The 23,682-nt window shown below is 55.4% G+C and overlaps 1 protein-coding gene across 1 annotated transcript in view; it reads left to right on the forward strand.

The window, feature by feature from the left end:
* LOC133356454 (protein bassoon-like) overlaps window positions 1-10,062 on the forward strand; it is a 78,528-nt gene extending 68,466 nt beyond the window's left edge. Inside the window, exons 18-19 of the mRNA XM_061573986.1 lie at window positions 1,437-1,533; window positions 2,672-10,062. The gene's annotated coding sequence lies outside the window, so the exon portion shown is untranslated. The remainder of the gene's footprint in view (window positions 1-1,436; window positions 1,534-2,671) is intronic.
* Window positions 10,063-23,682: the final 13,620 nt, after the last annotated feature.

The following is a 23,682-nucleotide window of genomic DNA, read 5'->3' on the forward strand; positions in this document are numbered from 1 at the left end:
CACACTCACACACTCTCACTCACACTCTCACACTCACACACTCTCACGCTCACACTCTCACGCTCACACGCTCGCTCACACTCTCACACTCACACTCTCACTCACACTCTCACACTCACACACTCTCACTCGCGCTCACACTCTCACACTCACACTCTCACACTCACACTCTCATTCACACTCACACACTCTCACTCGCGCTCACTCACACGCGCTCACTCACACGCTCGCTCACACTCACACTCACTCACACGCTCTCTCACACTCACACACTCTCACTCACACTCTCACACTCACACACTCACACTCACTCACACACTCTCACTCACGCTCACACGCTCGCTCACACTCACACACTCACGCTCACTCACACGCTCGCTCACACTCTCACACTCACTCACACGCTCTCTCACACTCACACACTCTCACTCACACTCTCACACTCACACACTCACACTCACTCACACGCTCTCTCACACTCACACACTCTCACTCACGCTCACACACTCTCACACTCACTCACACGCTCGCTCACACTCTCACGCTCACACTCTCACACTCACTCACACGCTCGCTCACACTCACACACTCTCACTCACGCTCACACACTCTCACACTCACACGCTCGCTCACACTCTCACACTCACACACTCGCGCTCACTCGCACGCTCACACTCACACACTCACGTTCACACACTCACGCTCACTCACACGCTCGCTCACACTCTCACACTCACACACTCACGCTCACTCACACGCTCGCTCACACTCTTACACTCTCACTTACACTCTCACACTCACTCACACGCTCGCTCACACGCTCACACTCACACACTCACGCTCACTCACACGCTCGCTCACACTCTCACACTCACACACTCATGCTCACTCACACGCTCGCTCACACTCTTACACTCTCACTTACACTCACACTCTCACTCACACTCTCACACACTCACACTCGCGCTCACTCACACGCTCGCTCACACTCTTACTCGCACTCACACGCTCACTCACACTCAGACTCTCCCACTCGCGCTCACTCACACGCTCACACGCTCACTCACACGCTCGCTCACACTCACACTCTCACACTCGCGTTCACTCACATGCCCGCTCACACTCTTACACTCACACTCTCACTCACACTCTCGCTCTCACTCACACTCTCATTCACACTCTAACACTTTCACGCTCACACTCTCACGCTCACACTGGCGCTCACTCACACGCTCGCTCACACGCTCACTCACACGCACGCTCACACTCTGCATGACGGGGGGGGCGAGGGGAGAACACACAAACCCGACACAGAAAGACCCCCCCGAGTCGGGAACCGAACCGGTGCCCCTTGTCTCTTCCGTTGTGCCAGTGGCGCGAGCGGTGGCACCGCTGACCCTGTGCCCCCCCCGCCCCCCCGTGTGCTGCGTGCACAGCGAGCGGTGGCGCGACGTCGCGGCGCGGCCCCCACGCCACCGCCCTCCCACGGGGCCCCGGGACGCCGCGCCCCGGCGCCCAGCGAGGCTCACTGCGGTAAGCGAGAGGCTTGGGCGGGGGGGGGGGGGTGAAGAGGAGGAAACTAAAACGAATAAACAAAACTTTGAGCAGGTAAGGCCCCACTGAGCTACGTAGCTCTTTAGTCAGAAGCCCGGCCTGGCCATCACACATGATCGCAGCTCGATGAAGTGGCTTGTCGTCATCGTCGTCGTCATCACGTGGACATTTGTAGCAGCAGCCGAACGCTCTAAATGCCTGATGTCGATTCTTAATGTCGAGGGAAAAAACGTGGCCACGGTGAGAGAGACAAGGAAACTCCAAATATACAGCAACAGGCGTCAGGGTCGGGATCTAACCCATGCCCCCCTGCATACCAGGCGAGGTAGTTAACATCTCCTAGCCTTCATCCAGCAGTGCATTGATTATGGCCGATGATGATGATGATGGTGGTGAGCGGATGGGAGGATGAGCCGCATCGTAAGGGAATGCATTCGGAGAGAATACAGACGTGGCCTCAGCGAGCGGCTCAAGCACTTGTGAAGGGGTTGGTGGCTAGCGCCACTCCGCGTTTGTCGCCCCGGTGCCGGTGTTTGCTCAATTTCGCCGCGTACTCCTGGCAGCCTGAGTCGGCCCAGGAGGAGGCCCAGGACCGTCACTTGATGACAAAGCTCAGCGGGGAATCAAACTCGGGTCGCTGGTCTTCGAAGGGACGTGTCCTCACTATTACGCCAGCGTTCTCACAGACGCCGAATGGGAATCGGAATGTTCATTTAGACTGCCGGAGGAATCCGATGAGCTACGAAGCTTTTTTTGACGGCGTCGAGCTGGCACCGTCCGCTGTACCTCGTCGTCCGGCGGCGGTGGCGACCCCCTCCCACCCGGCACCGGCAACAAATTGCTCGGTGCGCTCGGAGCGACGGCGCCGGAGTCGTCCAATCCGCGCGATTTCAACGCGTGGACGGGGGCCTGACCGGTAAATGTTTTCTCGTCGCGACCGTCGCCGGGGGGGGGGGGGGGGTGGGGGTCTCGAGAGCCGGGCGCTGGTGGCGCCGGCGTCGGCGCCGGCGCGGTGAAGGAGAGTGGAGATGAGGAAGTAATGAGAGGTACACGGGAGCAGAGGCTCGGTAGGGGGAAGGGGAGTGACGTGGCCCTGGTTTTGGTGTCGTGTCCGCAGGGTTTAACGCGGTTGCGGATCGCCGCCCGGCCGGAATCGACGGCGACGGTGGCGGCGCGGATGCTGCCGCGGCGACGACTCCGGCCCTCCACTTCGGTCGTCCCGCCTCTCCCGGCGCCGGAGGGACCGCGTCGTCTCCCACGACCACCCCTCCCCCCCCCCCCTCAATGACCGCTCACTAATCGATCCGCTCAATTAGAAAATAATATCGGAAAATACTTTTACAACGCATTTTTTTATTACATTATATATATATATATAATCCTCACGGTTGGCGGCGCGGCTCTCGAAGCGGCGGCTGTCGCTCGTCCGCTCGCCGCGACGGAAAGGGCGGCGGGCGACCTCGCCGGCTCCCGCTCTCCCCCTCGCCACCGCCACCTTGTCCATGCACTCGCCGCTCCGCGCTTTCCGCCCCGGTCGTCTCCGCGCCGATGATTACGACGCCGCCGCCGTCGTCGCCTCTGCGTCGACCCGCCGGCAAAGCGTCGTGGCCCCTCTCCCCCAGGTGAGGCCCCCCTCTAGCAAAACCAAACTCGCGATTGCTCCTCCTTGCCACCACTGCCCGGCGCTGCAAGTCACCGTGAGCGGGCGACCTGCTCAGACGGACGCGTTCCCCCCCCAGACCACCCCCCGCTCCGGTCGGCCCGCGGCCAGCGGCCTCTCAGCCGCCCGCATCTGAGGTCAACGCTGGAGCTCTCGGCGAGTGAGTGCCACCTCGACCTGGCCTATGCAAGGGCCCCCCAACTCGATGACAGACGGCCGAAAGACGGGGCCCCGTTTGGGCTCGAATCGAGGAGTCAGACGGCCACTGTGCTCCGAGCGGGCTGCCCAAGTGGAATGGTCTCAGCCTGGTCGCGCGTTGAGCATGCGGCAGAGCGGGTGGGAAAGTTCTGCCCTCGACTGCGTGCGGACCAGAGTGTCGCTCGGAGGAGACGAGGCGATCTCCGAGGTAGCACGGTGGTGTCCACTTCCGCAGGTCGCATTACTCTGCGAGACTTCCGACAGCGGCGCGATCGGAGATGAAATATGCGGGGGAAAGGCAAAATAATAATATTAAATGAATGTTCTCACAAACGTTACGCTCAGCACAAGAGCGACTGCTGTGATAGTCGACCAATCGCAGCGGGAGCGGGGGTTGCGTATTCCTATCGTTGTGCATGTTTAGTCGGGAATGCCTGCGTCTCAAGACTGTTTGTCGGGAGGGGGTCCTGCTCGGGTTTTTTGCAGTGAGGGGCGATGTCGCTGCTGCTGCTGCTGTGTGATCCAAATTTGAGTGATCTCGCTTGTCGATTTTCAGCATTGGGGATGTTTTGGCCAATTGTGTGTGCGTGTGCGTTTAGCTATTAGAGGAGGAAAACCCGGAGCGACCTGGAGGAAATCCATGCACACACACCCCATGTCTTTACCCTACAGCCATGCGTGTACACAGACACACACACCCCCCATGTCTTTACCCTACAGCCATACGTGTACACACACACACACACACCCCATGTCTTTACCCTACAGCCATACGTGTACACAGACACACACACCCATGTCTTTACCCTACAGCCATGCGTGTACACACACACACACCCCATGGCTTTACCCTACAGCCATGCGTGTACACAGACACCACACCCCCCATGTCTTTACCCTACATCCATACGTGTACACAGACACACACACACCCCATGTCTTTACCCTACAGCCATACGTGTACACACACACACACCCCATGTCTTTACCCTACATCCATACGTGTACACAGACACACACACACCCCATGTCTTTACCCTACAGCCATACGTGTACACAGACACACACACCCCATGTCTTTACCCTACAGCCATGCGTGTACACACATGCACACACACGTGTGTTAATGCGTCATGTGTGTCGGTGTGCCTGAGCTCACTGCCTAAGCCCTCTTAGCGAAGTCACTAGAACGCTCATCGTTCTTGCGGCCATTCCACGATTGCTTATTTATTGTACACCACCATTGTCGTCGTCGTCGCCGCCGGCCATGTTCAGTCCACTGCTGGATGAAGTCCTCCACCAAGCCGCCGGCCGCCGTCTCTCAAGGCCACGCGATGCAACGACGAATCCAGAACCTGGCCTCTCGCATCGGCCAATTTCCTCGCTCGCCCCCCCGTGCCGATTTGAAATATTTGTTTTATTGTACCAGGTGTGTGTCCCCCACTGATCTACGTAGCGCTTTCTTTTTTGAGAAGCGACCTTGCCATCGCAAATGAAAGTGCAACGAAATGGCTTTTATGATGTCGACATTTATAGCAGCCAAATACTCTTAAGCGCATGTTGATGCTAAATGTCGAGGGGGAAAAACCGGAGGACCCGGAGAAAAATCCACGCAACCACTGGGAGACACCGCAAACTTCAAATATACAGCAGGTGTCAGGGTCGGGATCGAAACCCACGACCTCCTGCATAGCAGGCGAGGTAGTTAACATCTCGCCACGGGGAGAGAGAGACATCGCAAACTCCAAATATACTGCAGGCGTCAGGTTCAGGATCGAACCGACGACCTAATGTATACCGGGTGAGGTAGTTGACATCTCGCCACCGCAGTAAATACACGGCATGGATCGTGATGACCCCCCTGTGACCTTCACTCGCTGAGCGCAGTTGGCCAGTGGTGGTGATGGGGGTCGGCATGTTTTGGGTTCAGGTTGCCGACACCTCGTGGCTGGGGGGGGGGGGGGACCCCTCTGGCTTCATCCGCGCCGCGTGGAGCCGCGACGCCACCTCGTGGTGCGGTGGCGGCGTGGGTAGCCACCCCCACCCATCCTCCTCCTCTTCCTCCTCCCCACGCGTGAGTCCCCAAGGCTCTCGTCGAGTGGGCAGCTTTTTAATCCTCGAGAGAGCGAGAGAGACCAGGATAGAGGAGGAGTCTCATTGGCAAGAGTGACATGAGGGTGCGGGGGGGGGGTCATCAGAACGACAAAAGCGCAACAGATACGGCTCGAGCTGAGGTCAAAGCGCTTGTGAGGTCGTGCATGGAAATTCCACGTTCCTGTGGCATAACGACGGCGGAGGGCGATGGTGGTGGCGATGTTCGGCCGTTCATGTTGAGTTGACCCTGACCGGGATTTGAACTCGGTCAAGCTACGGGGCGGCGATTAAGCGATTGGAAATCTGGAGCGAAAAAAAAGGCCACGCGTTTTTCTTCATTTTGCTCCGGTTATAATTTGCTGCTGCTGCCCACGTAAATTTGATGGACTGGCTCTGGCATCAGTGAGGGCTTGGTGGATGTTATTGCCCTGTTACCCCACAGCGCCTGTGGGACTCTGGTTGATCCGTGCAGCAGCTCCAGCAGCTCCAGCAGCAGCAGCAGCCCTCGGGGTTTACCGGCGGTACGAGTTCTCGCATCATCACGGCGGCAGTCGTCGGCGGGTGGCTCGGCGACAGTCACCGTGGCTGCGCGGTGGTGCCGCAGTGGCGACACGCGCAGCAGGAAAGCGCCTCGATTCCATTCCCGACTCGAGCGCCTTTCTGTGCGGAGTTTGTGTGTTCCCTCTCTCTCTCCCCCTTGTTCTGCGTTGCTTTTCCTCCGCGTTCTTCAGGTTCCTCCTCTCACAGCGAAACACGCGCACAGGTGCACACACACCCAGGCGCACACGCACGCACACAAATGGACGCACACACAGGGTAGCGCGCACACACGCACGCACGCGCACTGTGGAACTGGCATTGGCCAAACCACCATCCCCAGTGCTGCAACAAATGCCATGCGAATGTCCTCAGTTGGGATCAGACGTAGCAGCAGCGGCAGCAGCAAGGTTTGGCAGGACTCTCCTTGAGACTCCGTGAGACTTTTCTGGGTAAACCGGCGGAATCGTGGTCCTGTTTAACGTGGATGGTTCTGAGAATCCTCTCCTCGCTCTAGATGAGTGCGGGCAGCGTCGAATAACGGACGTCATCGTCGGCACGATCGTCGCAGGCGCGCGCAGCTGCCAGCGGGTGAACTCGGGGGGGCCACGTGTTGGCCACCGTCGCCGCCGGCTGCGGATTTGCCGACGAGTCGCTTCGAAGTTTGAAACCCACGCGAGCTTCGCTGCTGTTGCGCCCGTGGCTGGTGGGAACGCGTTGCACCTTGAGGACCGCACGGTTCGCAAAACAAGTTTTTTTTTTATATTTTAGAGAAACGTGATTGGTTTGAAACGGCATTCGTGTTTGCATGGGCGTGTGTATGTGTGTGCTTGTGCGTTTAGCGCACTGCGCAAATAACTTGGAGACCCGGGTTCGATTCCCGCTCACGGTCAACACCGGCGTCGATTATCTGAACCGGTCCTGGGCCTCCCCTAGATCGACTCAGCCTCAAATTAGTACCTGGTGCGATGTGTAAACATCGCCACTAGAGAGACAAAGGCGGCCGGGCATGGTGTTGGCCACCCACCCCCTCTTGTGCTGTGCCGGCCTTTATAGGTGCTAGCTGACAGCACTTGCCCCAACAGTCTGTTAAGGCTACACGGGGGATCTTTGTTTTTGTGCTCGTGCGTACACGAGTGGGGAGCGGTGGCGCAGTGGTTAGCGCTACGACCCACGGCTTCCCAAGTCCGACTCCCGCTCACGACCAGTAACAGCGGCAGCGAATATTTGAAGCGTTCCTGGTCTCTCCTTAGGTCGACTCGGCCTTAAATGAGTATATTGGTGCAGTGTACAGTATATAAAACAACGGGGAGACAAAGGCGGCCGGGAGTGGTGCTGGCCACACCGCCCCCTCGTGTGTTGTTGCGGCCTGCATAGGTGCTATTTGCTAACAGCACCTACCCAGTCTGTTAAGGCTATACGGGGGATGTTTGTGTATGAGTGTACAAGTGCGTGTGTGTGCATGCGTGTGTGAATGTGTGCATGACACGTGTACAAGTGCATACATGTGTGTGTGTGCACGTGTGTGTGCATGTGCGTGTGTGAGTGGGGAGCGGTAGTGTAGCGGGTAGCGCTACGCTGCGCTACGAACCCGGCGACCCGAGTTCGATTCTCACGGCCACCGGCGCCAGTGACGATTATCTGAACCGGTCCTGGAACCTCCTCCCCTAGGTCGACTCAGCCTCAAATGAGTACTCGGTGCGGTTTGTCGTAAACATCGCCACTCGGGAGACAAAGGCGGCCGGGGGTGGTGCTGGCCACCCGCCACCTCGTGTGCCGTGTCGGCCTTCATCGGTGCTGCTCGCTAACGGCACTTGCCCCCAACGGTGTCGCGGGCTACACGGGGGACCTTTGTCTTTGTGCGCCCAAGGAACGCGACTGGCGCGTTGACGATGCCCGACTGGCACGGCGAGACTCCTCGCTCCTTTCGCTTCGATGCGCTCTTCACAACAACAACAACAACGAAACATCACCGGTTGTGGTGGTGGTGGTGGTGGAGAATCCGTGCCCTGCTCGTACGCGGCATGGAGACTCCACGCACTCTTTGAGTGCAAATGCGGAACGACGCCATTGCCTTATCTGAAGGTGGTAATGAAAACCATTGATGTGTATATTTGTTTTGTAATTTATCTTCGTCGTCGTTTGTTGTCCCGCGCTCTTGCCCGGTGGAGCTGTACATATCGGCGAGTGGCTGAGGGTGACGATGATGACGATGAGACCACGGGGCCTCTCTGTGCCCCCTGTTGCGTGTGGCTTGCAGCACCGCGCCTCGCTCCAGGCGAGAGCAGAGCGGCTGCCAGAAGCGACTTTTATTTGGGCGATGTGCTATGATGAGATGCAAGGGTCGTCGCCCGAAACGTCGTCGGTTATATGTTGTTGTTCGTCGAGGCCACACTCGCAGTGTTATGGGCGGATGCGTGGAGTCTAAATCGTAGCACAGTGCAATCTTATCTTGAATCTTGACTTAAAGCTTTCGTGACTGCAGGAATTCATATTCGTTGGGTCTTTCGGTAAAGCCACGTAGGTAGAAAAAATAATAAAAATCTTGTAATAATCAACATAATAATCAAACTAATAATAAAAATAACAATATCAGAGTGTTATCATTTTGATTATTTTTTCTATCTACGTGACTTTACCGAAAGACCCAAAGAATATAATCTTATCTTGATCTAACACGTCGTCGTCGGCGGCTTTCGCGACCAATGTTATCCATAACAGAGGTGTTTTGGGTGAGATCGCGTGAATATGAATGTGTGTCGTTAAACCCGCCACCACCCGACACAGCAAATCAGTGAAGGGGTGTGTCAACAAAACGTGTAGTGTATAGTAGTGTATAGTGTAGTGTATAGTGTAGTATACTAGTTCAGCACTCACTGGTTGTTGTGTGTTGGAGAGAAAACTCACTACAACATTTACAATTATAGTGTAGTGTATAGTGTAGTGTATCGTGTAGTGTATCGTGTAGTATACTAGTTCAGCACACACCGGTTGTTGTGTGTTGGAGAGTAAACCCACTACAACATTTACAATTATAGTGTAGTGTATAGTGTAGTGTATCGTGTAGTATACTAGTTCAGCACACACCGGTTGTGTTGGAGAGTAAACCCACGACTACATTTACAATTATAGTGTAGTGTATAGTGTAGTGTACAGTAGTGTAGTGTATAGTGTAGTGTATAGTCTGGTGTATAGTGTAGCGTATAGTGTAGTGTAAAGTGCAGTGTATAGTGTAGTATATAGTCCAGTGTATAGTGTAGTGTATAGTGCTGTGTATAGTGTAGTGTATGTTGGAGAGTAAACCCACGACTACATTTACAATTATAATGTAGTGTATAGTGTAGTGTACTAATACAGTACTAACTGGTTGTTTTGCATTGGAGAGTAAACCCACTACAACATTTACAATTCTAGTACCGTGACGTTTCGCCAGCAAATACAACGACGACGACGACGACCGGCATCAGGCGGGCAGCCGCAGAGCAGTGGAGCAGTCCCGTAGCAGGATTGCTGGCGAAACGTCGCCCTCGAATTGTAAATGTCGTAGTGGGTTTACTCTCCAACATACACTACACTATACACTACACTATACACTACACTATAATTGTAAATGTTGTAGTGGGTTTACTCTCCAACATACACTACACTATACACTCCACTATACACTGCACTATACACTACACTATAATTGTAAATGTTGTAGTGGGTTTACTCTCCAAGACTCTGGTGTGTGCTGTACTAGTATCGAATTATCACGTTTTGTTCACGTGACAAACCTTCCTAATTGGCCGTGTCGGGTGGTGGCGGCTTTAACGACACATTTATATTGACGCCATCCAACCCATAAAAAAACACCTCTTATGGACAATCTTATCTCACATAGATTCATATCGCAGCGCCTTATCTCAAGGCGCCTTTTACAAGAATTATACAATTGTACGTAAGATTATCGTGGTTGAGAATCAGAATCTTTATTTAGACTGGTGGTGTCGTGGTGGTGTCGTGGTGGTGACAGCAGGCGGGAGTCGTTAAGGAGGGGTTGGGGTAGTGATAGGGGTTGGGGTAGTGGTATAGGTTGGGGTAGTGATAGGGGTTGGGGTAGTGATAGGGGTTGGGGTAGTGATCGGGTTTGGGGTAGTGATAGGGGATGGGGTAGTGATAGGGGTTGGGGTAGTGATAGGGGTTGGGGTAGTGATCGGGGATGGGGTAGTGATAGGGCTGGGGTAGTGATAGGGGTTGGGGTAGTGATAGGGGTTGGGGTAGTGATAGGGGTTGGCGTAGTGATAGGGGATGGGGTAGTGATAGGGGTTGGGGTAGTGATAGGGGTAGTGATGGGAGTTGGGGTAGTGATAAGGGTTGGGGTAGTGGTATAGGTTGGGGTAGTGATGGGGGTTGGGGTAGTGATAGGGGTTGGGGTAGTGATCGGGGATGGGGTAATCATAGGGCTGGGGTAGTGATAGGGGTTGGGGTAGTGATAGGGGTTGGGGTAGTGATCCGGGTTGGGGTAGTGATAGGGGATGGGGTAGTGATAGGGGTAGTGATAGGGGTTGATGTAGTGATAGGGGTAGTGGTAGTGATAGGGGTTGGGGTAGTGATAGGGGTAGTGATAGGGGTTGATGTAGTGATAGGGGTTGGGGTAGTGATAGGTGTTGGGGTAGTGATAGGGTTTGGGGTAGTTATAGGGGATGGGCTAGGTCTGGTCATAGCTGGGGTGCGGGAGCGAGGGTTGTTGTCAGGGAGCAAGAGAAGCTGCTTGTCGTTGTTGTTGGGTGTCAGAGTGAATCTGGCCGCTCTGAGTTTGTTTCGGGGCGAGGCCACGCGCGTGCTGAAGCCGCCGCGGGTCCCGGCAGAGCGGCCACGCGAAGTGCTCTGGACGTTCTCGCAACTCGCGGCTGCCCTCGGAAGCGTTCGGTCTCGAGCGAGGCTGTCCGCGGCAGGAGGAGCGGGAGGAGGAGGTGGCGGGGGCGGAGGGTTCGCGGTTCAGCCTCGGGCGGCCGCCCTCGGTCAACACCGCGGTGTCCGTGCCACCCGTAGCGGTGACGGTGCGCTCGCAGCGGGCGCCCTTTGCCAGAGCGGGCCGTCGTGTGCCGGGTGTTTGTCGCGGCCCATATTTTGGCAAAATTTGTCACGGCGTGGGTGCTGATGAGGGTTGATTTGATGAGTTGTTTTGCCAAATTTGGACCGCGACTTTCTCCGTTGGTATCGCGCGAGCACAGCGGGGACGATCATCGGCCCCCTCCCGACAAATGAGTCTTGAGTCTCGGCGAGGCTTGCCCGTGTAAGACAAGCACAACGAGGGAGAATACCAATACATGTGACCATACGTGGTGATGTGTAGACAGTGCAGTGCCACTGCCGCTGCGAACCAAGAGGTTCGTTTTCACTTGGGCTTGTGACTCTTGGGCAAGGCAGAAGTAATCGTGGTCTTAAGTGGCTTTGTCTCTGCTTTCAAAAAAAATGTGTACAAATCAAAAAATACAACTGCTTTGTATCCTTAAAACAGAACATGTAAATAATAACAATGTATGATTCACGCGTGTGTGTGTGTGTCTGTGTGTGTGTGTCTGTGTGTGTGTCTGTGTGTGTGTGTCTGTGTGTGTGTCTGTGTGTGTGTGTGTCTGTATGTGTGTGTCTGTGTGTGTGTGTCTGTGTGTGTGTGTCTGTGTGTGTGTGTCTGTGTGTGTCTGTGTCTGTGTGTGTGTGTCTGTGTCTGTGTGTCTGTGTGTGTGTGTCTGTGTGTGTGTGTCTGTGTGTGTGTCTGTGTGTGTGTCTGTATGTGTGTGTCTGTGTGTGTGTGTCTGTGTGTGTGTGTCTGTGTGTGTGTGTCTGTGTGTGTGTGTGTGTCTGTGTGTGTGTGTCTGTGTGTGTGTGTCTGTGTGTGTGTGGTGGAGGGAGCGGTGGTGCAGCGGTTAGCGCTACGCTGCGCTACGAACCCGGCGATCCGAGTTCGATTCCCGCTCACGGCCGACATCCAGTGACGATTATCTTAACCGGTCCTAGGTCGACTGAGCCTCAAATAAGTACCCTGGTGCGGCGTGTAAACATCGCCGCTGGGGAGACAAAGGCGGCCGGGCGTGGTTTTGGCCACACCACCCCTTCATGTGCCGTGCCGGTTATCAGCGGTGCTCCTCGTTAACAGCACTTGCCCCCAGCATTCTATTCAGGCTACACGGGGGATCTTTGTCTTGCGTCTCGTGTGTGTGTGTCAAACGACAGACGTGACTACCGTCCCCTGCTATGGTGACGGACCAGCGAGATAAAGCGCGAGGTTGAACGGGAGAAGCCGCCTCGCGTAGTTCAAATACGAGACAGACGCATCATTACATTGACTCATCATCAACAACAACCCCCCTCCCCCCGCACACCCCCCCAATTGCAAGCTGCCCAAACCAAAACACGAAATGAGCCAAGGGTTGCCGTCATCGCCTGATGGCGTGGTCTTAATTGCGCTGCTGTTGTTGCTCAGTTGATGACGACGAGGATGTTGATGAGGTTGTTGTTGATGCTGCTGAGTTGACGATGATGACAATGATGTCGATGACCACGATGAGGTTGTTGATGATGATGACAATGATGTCGATGGTGATGACAATGATGTCGATGAGATTGTTGATGATGACAATGATGTCGATGGTGATGACAATGATGTCGATGAGGTTGTTGATGATGACAATGATGTCGATGGTGATGACAATGATGTCGATGAGGTTGTTGATGATGATGACAATGATGTCGATGATGATGATGGTGGTGGGTTGTGAAACTGCCTCTTGCCTTGCCTGTAACCGCACTGCACAATCCCTCTGCCGTGACGGACAATAAATATCCCTTCAGCGCGCGCCCTCTCGTGTGTCAACTCGCACCCTGCACCCCCATAGCCCATCCCCCGCCTCCCCCCATCCTCTGCGTGAGTCTTGACGCATCCCATCAGCCGACAGCAGCCCTCTGGGAGTGCATCGTCCTCAGCGCCGGTGGCGGTGATGCTGGTGGCCACGTGGCACGTGGCGACTGCCCGTGGCCACCCCTCGCTGTTGCAGGCAGCGGCGAGGGTTGGTGGATCACGCGCTGATGTTGCTGTCAAACTCCCTTCCACCCGGGAGAAGGCGGTAACAGCCACATGTGGACTCCACCTGTTCCGTCCGTACAGGGATCGAGCGTTGCCCCCTCGCACGCGTGCGTGTGCGTGCGTTTTTTCCGGGTGCTCCGGATCCCTCCCACGTGTGCACGCTCATTAATTTGGCCGGTAAGACCTTCATATGTAGAGGACCGCAGAGCTTGGGGGGCAATTATTGTGTAGCGCCGCCTCCTCGTCACTGCTGCTGCCTTCCCCCTTCTCGTCTGTGGCTCCTCCTCCTCCTGGCGCCTCTGAGTCGTCCTCTCTCTGAGTCGTCCTCTTTCTCTCTATGAGTCGTCCTCTCTCTGAGTCGCCCTCTCTCTCTGAGTCGCCCTCTCTCTCTGAGTCGTCCTCTCTTTCTGAGTCGTCCTCTTTCTCTCTATGAGTCGTCCTCTCTCTGAGTCGCCCTCTCTCTCTGAGTCGCCCTCTCTCTCTGAGTCGTCCTCTCTTTCTGAGTCGTCCTCTCTCTCTGAGTCGTCCTCTCTCTGAGTCGCCCTCTCTCTCTGAGTCGTCCTCTCTCTTTGAGTCGCCCTCTCTCTCTGAGTCGTCCTCTCTCTCTGAGTCGTCCTCTCTCTCTCTGAGTCGCCCTCTCTCTCTGAGTCGTCCTCTCTCTCTGAGTCGTCCTCTCTCTCTCTGAGTCGCCCTCTCTCTCTGAGTCGTCATCTCTCTCTCTGAGTCGTCCTCTCTCTGAGTCGCCCTCTCTCTCTGAGTCGTCCTCTCTCTCTGAAGGCGCCCTCTCTCTCTGAGTCGCCCTCTCTCTCTGAGTCGTCCTCTCTCTGAGTCGCCCTCTCTCTCTTAGTCGTCCTCTCTGAGTCGCCCTCTCTCTGAGTCGTCCTCTCTCTTTGAGTCGCCCTCTCTCTCTGAGTCTTCCTCTCTCTCTGAGTCGTCCTCTCTCTCTGAGTCGCCGTTTCTCTCTCTGAGTCGCTCTCTCTCTCTGAGTCGCCCTCTCTCTCTCTGAGTCGACCTCCCTCTCTGAGTCGTCCTCTCTCTTTCTCTCTTGAGTCGCCCTCTCTTTGAGTCGCCCTCTCTCTCTGAGTCGCCCTCTCTCTCTGAGTCGTCCTCTGAGTCGCCCTCTCTCTCTGAGTCGTCCTCTCTGTGAGTCGCCCTCTCTCTCTGAGTCGTCCTCTCTCTCTGAGTCGTCCTCTCTCTCTGAGCCGTCCTCTCTCTCTGAGTCGCCCTCTCTCTGAGTCGCCCTCTCTGAGTCGACCTATCTCTCTGAGTCGTCTTCTCTCTCTCTCTGATTCGCCCTCTCTCGCTCTCTGAGTCGTCCTCTCTCTGAGTCGTCCTCTCTCTATTAGTGGCCCTCTCTCTCTGACTCGTCCTCTCTCTGAGTCGCCCTCTTTCTCTTAGTCGTCCTCTCTGAATCGCCCTCTCTCTCTGAGTCATCCTCTCTCTCTGAGTCGGCCTCTCTCTCTGAGTCGTCCTCTCTCTCTGAGTCGTCCTCTCTCTGAGTCGCCCTCTCTCTCTGAGTCGTCCGCTCTCTCTGAGTCATCCTCTCTCTCTGAGTCGTCCTCTCTCTCTGAGCGGTCCTTTCTCACTGAGTCGCCCTCTCTCTCTCTGAGTCGCCCTCTCTCTCTCTCTCTGAGTCGCCCTCTCTCTCTCTCTGAGTCGCCCTCTCTCTCTCTGAGTCGTCCACTCTCTCTCTGAGTCGCCCTCTCTCTCTCTGAGTTGTCCTCTCTCTCTCTGAGTCGCCCTCTCTTTCTGAGTCGCCCTCTCTCTCTGAGTCGTCCTCTCTCTCTCTGAGTCGCCCTCTCTCTCTCTGAGTCGCCCTCTCTCTCTCTGAGTCGTCCTCTGAGTCGCCCTCTCTCTCTGAGTCGCCCTCTCTCTCTGAGTCGTCCTCTCTCTGAGTCGCCCTCTCTTTCTGAGTCGCCCTCTCTCTCTGAGTCGTCCTCTCTCTCTCTGAGTCGCCCTCTCTCTCTGAGTCGTCCTCTTTCTCTGAGTCGTCCTCTTTCTGAGTCGTCCTCTATCTCTGAGTCACCCTCTCTCTCTGAGTCGTCCTCTCTCTCTGAGTCGCCCTCTCTCTCTGAGTTGCCCTCTCTCTCTGAGTCGCCCTCTCTCTCTCTCTGAGTCGCCCTCTCTCTCTCTGAGTCGCCCTCTCTCTCTGAGTCGCCCTCTCTCTCTGAGTCGTTCTCTATCTCTCTAAATCGCCCTCTCTCTATGAGTCGCCCTCTCTCTCTGAGTCGTCCTCTGAGTCGCCCTCTCTCTGAGTCGTCCTCTCTCTCTGAGTTGCCCTCTCTCTGAGTCGTCCTCTCTCTGAGTCGACTTCTCTCTCTGAGTCGTCCTCTCTCTCTTTGAGTCGCCCTCTCTCTCTGAGTCGTCCTCTCTCTCTGAGTTGTCCTCTTTCTGAGTCGTCCTCTATCTCTGAGTCGCCCTCTCTCTCTGAGTCGTCCTCTCTCTCTGAGTCGTCCTCTTTCTGAGTCGTCCTCTATCTCTGAGTCACCCTCTCTCTCTGAGTCGTCCTCTCTCTCTGAGTCGCCCTCTCTCTGAGTTGCCCTTTCTCTCTGAGTCGCCCTCTCTCTCTGAGTCGCCCTCTCTCTCTGAGTCGCCCTCTCTCTCTGAGTCGTCCTCTTTCTGAGTCGTCCTCTCTCTCTGAGCCGTCCTCTCTCTCTGAGTCGCCCTCTCTCTCTGAGTCGTCCTCTCTCTCTCTGAGTCGCGCTCTCTCTCTGAGTCGCCCTCTCTGAGTCGTTCTCTATCTCTCTAAGTCGCCCTCTCTGAGTCGCCCTCTCTCTCTCTGAGTCATCCTCTGAGTCGCCCTCTCTCTGAGTCGTCCTCTCTGTGAGTCGCCCTCTCTCTCTGAGTCGTCCTCTCCTTGAGTCGCCCTCTCTCTCTGAGTCACCCTCTCTCTCTGAGTCGCCCTCTCTCTCTCTCTGAGTCGGCCTCTCTCTCTGAGTCGTCCTCTCTCTCTGAGTTGCCCTCTCTCTCTGAGTTGTCCTCTCTCTCCGAGTCGCCCTCTCTCTCTCTGAGTCGTCCTCTCTCTCTGAGTCGCCCTCTCTCTCTCTGAGTCGTCCTCTCTCTCTGAGTCGCCCTCTCTCTCTGAGTCGCCCTCTCTCTCTGAGTCGTCCTCTCTCTCTCTCTGAGTCGCCCTCTTTCTCTCTGAGTCGCCCTCTCTCTCGCTGAGTCGCCCTATCTTTCTGAGTCGTCCTCTCTCGGAGTCGTCCTCTCTCTCTGAGTCGTCTTCTCTCTCTCTGAGTCGTCCTCTCTCTCTGAGTCGCCCTCTCTCTCGCTGAGTCGCCCTCTCTCTCGCTGAGTCGTCCTCTCTCTCTCTGAGTCGTCCTCTCTCTCTGAGTCGCCCTCTATCTCGCTGAGTCGCCCTCTCTCTCTGAGTCGTCTTCTCTCTCTCTGAGTCGCCCTCTCTCTCTCTCTGAGTCGCCCTCTCTCTCTCTGAGTCGCCCTCTCTCTCTGAATCGCCCTATCTCTGAGTCGTCCTCTCTCTCTGAGTCGCCCTCTCTCTCTGAGTCGTCCTCTCTCTCGGAGTCGTCCTCTATCTCTGAGTCGTCCTCTCTCTCTGAGTCGCCCTCTCTCTCTGAGTCGTCCTCTCTCTCTCTGAGTCGCCCTCCCTCTCTATGAGAGCGAGCGAGCGAGTGTCGTGCGGCGGTGGCTGTGACGCACCATGACAAGTTGACATCACGGTTATGAGCATCAGAGATTTAATGGCATCAAACTCTCGGCCGGTTTTGACATTCGGTGCCTCATCAGCAGCAGCCAGGCTCGCTTGATTATCATTCGAGGGCATCGCGATCAGCCGGGCGGCGGTGGCTCCGCTGCTGCTGCCGCACGCGGCTGCCTGCAATTCGGCGCCGTGGAGTCAGCAGCGAGGGTTGGTGTCTCATGCACAGATCGGCTGTGAGACTCTTCTGCCCATGAGTGTCGAGGAGGAGGCGGTAACAGCCACATGTGGACTAATCTCCATCTGTCCCATCTGCCTTGGTGAACTGTGAGATGTCTTTTGGCAAGGGCCCTCTCCGTGCGATCGGGGGCCCCAGCGTGACGCAAAGTGGAGATCACAGAGCTACCTCTGAGATCGCTTCCGCACGTGACTTGCGGTCACAAGGTGACCAATCAGAGCGCTCTCCTCTCGCTCACGAGTGTCCCTCCACAGAAGTCGCGCCACGGGGCGGGCCCCTGGCGTGCACTCCCCCTACCGACGGTACACACAGAGTCAAGGACATCCCCCATCATCATCATCGTGCCGCTGTCACACCCCCAACGGGTTCAAATGTGTGGCGGCTCTCACGCTCTGATGACGCATTATCATCGGCGAGGGTGGCGCCCGCCACTGAACTCGAGTGGAGGACGCAGAGCCACGGAGAATGCGCTGCGGCTGCTGCGTTGGCAGTGATGCTCAAACAACAAACAACAACAAACAACAACAACAACGACGATTGCTGTCCTTCGCCAAGCACATCCCGATTAGCGCGGTTGGCTACGTACGGTGCGAAAGAAGTTCACCATACGTCACATTCCGTATCAATAACAAAAGGGGCAATATATAATATGATTGTCGGCGGCGTTTCGGACAATGACGTGTGGAGTTTTGCAGCAGCAGCAACAACAACAGCAACAACATCTAAACACTTTGACACATCCCATTAGCCACAGGACTTCTTTTGTGAGGTGGAGACTTCCAGCAGCATTGGCTCAACACGAGCAAATCTCTGCGCCGGTTTGGACATTCCGTGTGTCGTCAGCAAGAGTCAGGCGAGCTTTAGTGTTTGATTATTTGATGTAAGAGGCAGGTGCGGGGTAGGAGGCGAGCGGTCAGCCAGCTGATGTTGTTATCACTGGTGGCTATGAGATGTTAACTCCCTCGCCTGGTCTACAGGAGGTCATGCGTTCGAAACTCGATCCTGACGCCTGCTGTATATTTGGAGTTCTGCGGTGTCTTTCTCTCTCGTCATCACGGTGGCTAGGAGATGTTAACTACATCGCCTGGTGTACAGGACGTCTCTCTCTCTCTCTTTTGGTGGGCGCTAAATGCACCGCGCACAACACGAAAGAAAAGTCACGTGGTGGTGGTTGTGGCGGTCATCGCGCACGCCACGATGACGAGCGAGCGCTTCAGAAGGTGAACACCACGAGGGTGCCGTCCACGCTGGTACAGAGGGTTTTTCCGGCTCCCCAGCGTTCGAAGAAGACGTGCACATAGCGTTTGCTTATTGTTTGCTGGTGATTGTGTATTTCATATCGGAATTGCCTCCAGTGCTGTTGCTGCTGGCGGCAATAAAAGTTGTTTAAAAGTCAACGTCTCTTTTGGTGGGTGGCGTAGATTTTTATCCGGGTCCTCCGCTTTTCCCTGCACATTTAGAATCGGCATCACCACGCGTTCAGAGTTTTTGGCTGCTCGACATTTGCCTGTGGTGATGATGATGATGAGCTTCACTTCCGTTGAACTCTCATTTGTGACGGCCAGGTCGCTTCTGAAAAACAGCGACGTAGCAGCTGAACGGGGCCTTAGCTGGTAAAATACAAAAATAGTTAATACATTTTACGTTTTTTGTTGTAAATCTCAATAAACGAGGCGAGTCGATGACTGAGCGGGCGATCTGCGAGGCGACCACCAGAGGGCGAGGTGGCACCACCGCCCACGGGACTTGGGCTGCGGCGGCAGTGGGGTGGGCGTGGCCTACGAGCCACCAGCGATTCACGTCGCTTGTGGCTGAGTCGACCTCGAGGTTGGGTGGGTGGGGGGAGGAGGCTCAAGAGACGTGGGGACGTCACAGCACGGGATGGAATGACAGCGCCATTGGCCGATAGCCACACGGATGCCAGCCACGGCACCCACGCAGCCAGCGAAGCCTCTCTGAGTCTCAGGGCTCCATTTACAGAGGTTGCTGCCACACTGGGGCATGTTTGGTCGTGAATTTCTTGAGTCAGAGTTTGGATCTCTGTGAGTCTATGGGTCTCTCTATCAGACTAATTTGTCTCTGTGTGAGTCTATGGGTGTCTGGGTGAGTCTATATGGGTCTCTCTGTCAGACTAATGGGTCTCTGTGTGAGTCTATATTGGTTTCTGTGTGAGTCTATGGGTCTCTGTATGAGTCTGTGGGTTTCTACAGACTCGTATAGAAACTCATAAACTCACATACAGACCCATAGACTCACAGTGCTAATGTTTACACATTGCATCAGATACGCATTTAGGGCTGAGTCGACCTAGAGGAGCTCAGAACCGGTTAAGATATTCGCACCGTTGGTGGTAGGGTTCATAGCGCAGTGCGCTAACGACTGCACTACCGCTCCCCACACACTCACAATCACCCACTCTCACAAAGACAAACATCCCCTGTATAGCCTTAACAGACTGTTGGGGCAAGTGCTGTTAGCGAGTAGCAGCACCTGTGAAGGCGGGCACGGCACACGAGGGGGTGGGTGGCGAGCACCAGGCCTGGCCACCAGGTACTCATTTGAGGCTGAGTCGACCTAGGGGAAGAGGCGTGGGACGGGTTTAGAAAATCGTCACCGGCGTTGGCCGCTCTAAAAAACAAAGGTCTCCCGTGTAGCCTCGACAGTCTGTCAGGGCAAGTGATGTTGGTGAGCACTGCCGCTCCCTCGCACCCTCACGCCGCAGAGCAGGGGGTGAGGGGGTGTGTGGGGGGGAGGGGTGAGGGGGGGGTGAGGGGGTGATGGGATGAGGGTGAGTGAGGCGGTGGGGGGTGAGGGTGGTGAGGGGGGGTGAGGGGGTGTGGGGGGGTAAGGGGTGGGGGGGGTGAGGGGGGGGTGAGGAGGGGGGTGAGAGTGAGGGGGGGGGAACTCCGTGCAGTAAAGGAGAGACCCCGAGTCGGCAATGGAAGCCGGCGTCGTCTTGCTCCGAGTCTCGAGTGTTACCGCTCCCCCACCCTCCGCCTCCCCTGCCGGGATCCAGGCAGGCGAGGGGATCAAGGGGATCACTCACGACCCCCCTGACCCCCCCCCCCAACACGCGTCTCCCGAGGGGGCGCCTCGTGCACAATGCGCGCGCGACATCTGCGGCTGGGCGAGACACGCACCAGGGACGTCGTCTCTCAGATGGTGTCACCGTGCAATTATCACCACCATCACCACCACTACCATCACCACCACCATCACCACCATCACCACCACCACCATCACCACCACCATCACCACCATCACCACCAACACCACCATCACCATCACCACCATCACCACCATCACCACCACTATCACCACCACAATCATCGCCATCACCACCACCACCACCATCACCACCACCACCATCACCACCATCACCGTCACCACCATCACCACCACCATCACCACCACCACCACCATCACCACCACCACCATCACCACCACCACCATTACCACCATCACCACCATCATCACCACCATCATCACCACCATCACCACCATCACCACCATCACCACCATCATCACCACCATCATCACCACCACCATCACCACCACCATCACCACCACCACCACCATCACCACCACCACCACCACCATCACCACCACCACCATCACCACCCACCACCATCACCACCATCACCACCACCACCATCACCACCACCACCACCATCACCACCACCACCATCACCACCATCACCACCACCACCACCATCACCACCATCACCACCATCACCACCACCATTACCACCACCATCACCATCACCACCATCACCACCACCATCACCACCACCATCACCACCACCACCATCACCACCACCACCATCACCACCATCACCACCACCATCACCACCACCATCACCACCATCATCATCATTACCACCACCATCCCCACCATCATCATTATTACCACCACAATCACCACTACCATCACCACTACCAACACCACCATCATCATTACCATCACCATCGTCACCAACAACACCATCACCATCATAAACATCATCACCATCACCACAATGATCACCATCACAATACCATCACCAACACCACCATCACCACCATCATCACCACTACCATCACCATCACCATCACCACCACCATCACCACCATCACCACCACCATCACCACCATCACCACCACCATCACCACCACCACCACCATCACCACCATCACCACCACCACCATCACCACCACCACCACCATCACCACCACCACCACCATCACCACCATCACCACCACCATTACCACCACCATCACCATCACCACCATCACCACCACCATCACCACCACCATCACCACCATCACCACCACCATCACCACCACCATCACCACCACCACCATCACCACCACCACCATCACCACCATCACCACCACCATCACCACCACCATCACCACCATCATCATCATTACCACCACCATCACCACCATCATCATTATTACCACCACAATCACCACTACCATCACCACTACCAACACCACCATCATCATTACCATCACCATCGTCACCAACAACACCATCACCATCATAAACATCATCACCATCACCACAATGATCACCATCACAATACCATCACCAACACCACCATCACCACCATCATCACCACTACCATCACCATCACCAACACCATCACCACCACCATCACCACCATCACCACCACCATCACCACCATCACCACCACCACCATCACCACCATCACCACCACCACCATCACCACCACCACCACCATCACCACCACCATCACCACCATCACCACCATCACCACCACCATTACCACCACCATCACCACCATCACCACCATCACCACCACCATTACCACCACCATCACCACCATCATCATTATTACCACCACAATCACCACTACCATCACCACTACCAACACCACCATCATCATTACCATCACCATCGTCACCAACAACACCATCACCATCATAAACATCATCACCATCACCACAATGATCAACATCACAATACCATCACCAACACCACCATCACCACCATCATCACCACTACCATCACCATCACCACCATCACCACCATCATCACCACTACCATCACCATCACCAACACCACCACCATCACCATCACCACCACCATCACCACCATCACCACCACCATCACCACCATCACCACCACCACCATCACCACCATCACCACCACCATCACCACCACCATCACCACCATCATCATCATTACCACCACCATCCCCACCATCATCATTATTACCACCACAATCACCACTACCATCACCACTACCAACACCACCATCATCATTACCATCACCATCGTCACCAACAACACCATCACCATCATAAACATCATCACCATCACCACAATGATCACCATCACAATACCATCACCAACACCACCATCACCACCATCATCACCACTACCATCACCATCACCAACACCATCACCACCACCATCACCACCATCACCACCACCATCACCACCATCACCACCACCATCACCACCACCACCACCATCACCACCATCACCACCACCACCATCACCACCACCACCACCATCACCACCACCACCACCATCACCACCATCACCACCACCATTACCACCACCATCACCATCACCACCATCACCACCACCATCACCACCACCATCACCACCATCACCACCACCATCACCCACCACCACCACCACCATCACCACCACCACCATCACCACCATCACCACCACCATCACCACCACCATCACCACCATCATCATCATTACCACCACCATCACCACCATCATCATTATTACCACCACAATCACCACTACCATCACCACTACCAACACCACCATCATCATTACCATCACCATCGTCACCAACAACACCATCACCATCATAAACATCATCACCATCACCACAATGATCACCATCACAATACCATCACCAACACCACCATCACCACCATCATCACCACTACCATCACCATCACCAACACCATCACCACCACCATCACCACCATCACCACCACCATCACCACCATCACCACCACCACCATCACCACCATCACCACCACCACCATCACCACCACCACCACCATCACCACCACCATCACCACCATCACCACCATCACCACCACCATTACCACCACCATCACCACCATCACCACCATCACCACCACCATTACCACCACCATCACCACCATCATCATTATTACCACCACAATCACCACTACCATCACCACTACCAACACCACCATCATCATTACCATCACCATCGTCACCAACAACACCATCACCATCATAAACATCATCACCATCACCACAATGATCAACATCACAATACCATCACCAACACCACCATCACCACCATCATCACCACTACCATCACCATCACCACCATCACCACCATCATCACCACTACCATCACCATCACCAACACCACCACCATCACCACCACCATCACCACCACCATCACCACCATCACCACCACCATCACCACCATCATCACCAGCCATTATCGACCCACTGCTGGATGAGAGGCGTCTTTCTCCAATCCGCTATCCCACGACGCCGCGGTGGGCCCAGGCAATGCGATGGTGACGTCCCTCAGTGACGTCACCATCGCCGTGGTCTGTCCACTGCTGGATGGAGATCAGTGCGATGGGATGGAGCTCTCCGTCTCAACGCGGCCCCTGCAGCTCCCCAGTGCCGCTGCCTCTGTGCCACGTGA

This window comes from Lethenteron reissneri, chromosome 54, assembly GCF_015708825.2.
Source record: "Lethenteron reissneri isolate LAM-NWPU_2019-01 chromosome 54, ASM1570882v1, whole genome shotgun sequence".
Classification (NCBI taxonomy): Eukaryota; Metazoa; Chordata; class Hyperoartia; order Petromyzontiformes; family Petromyzontidae; genus Lethenteron; species Lethenteron reissneri.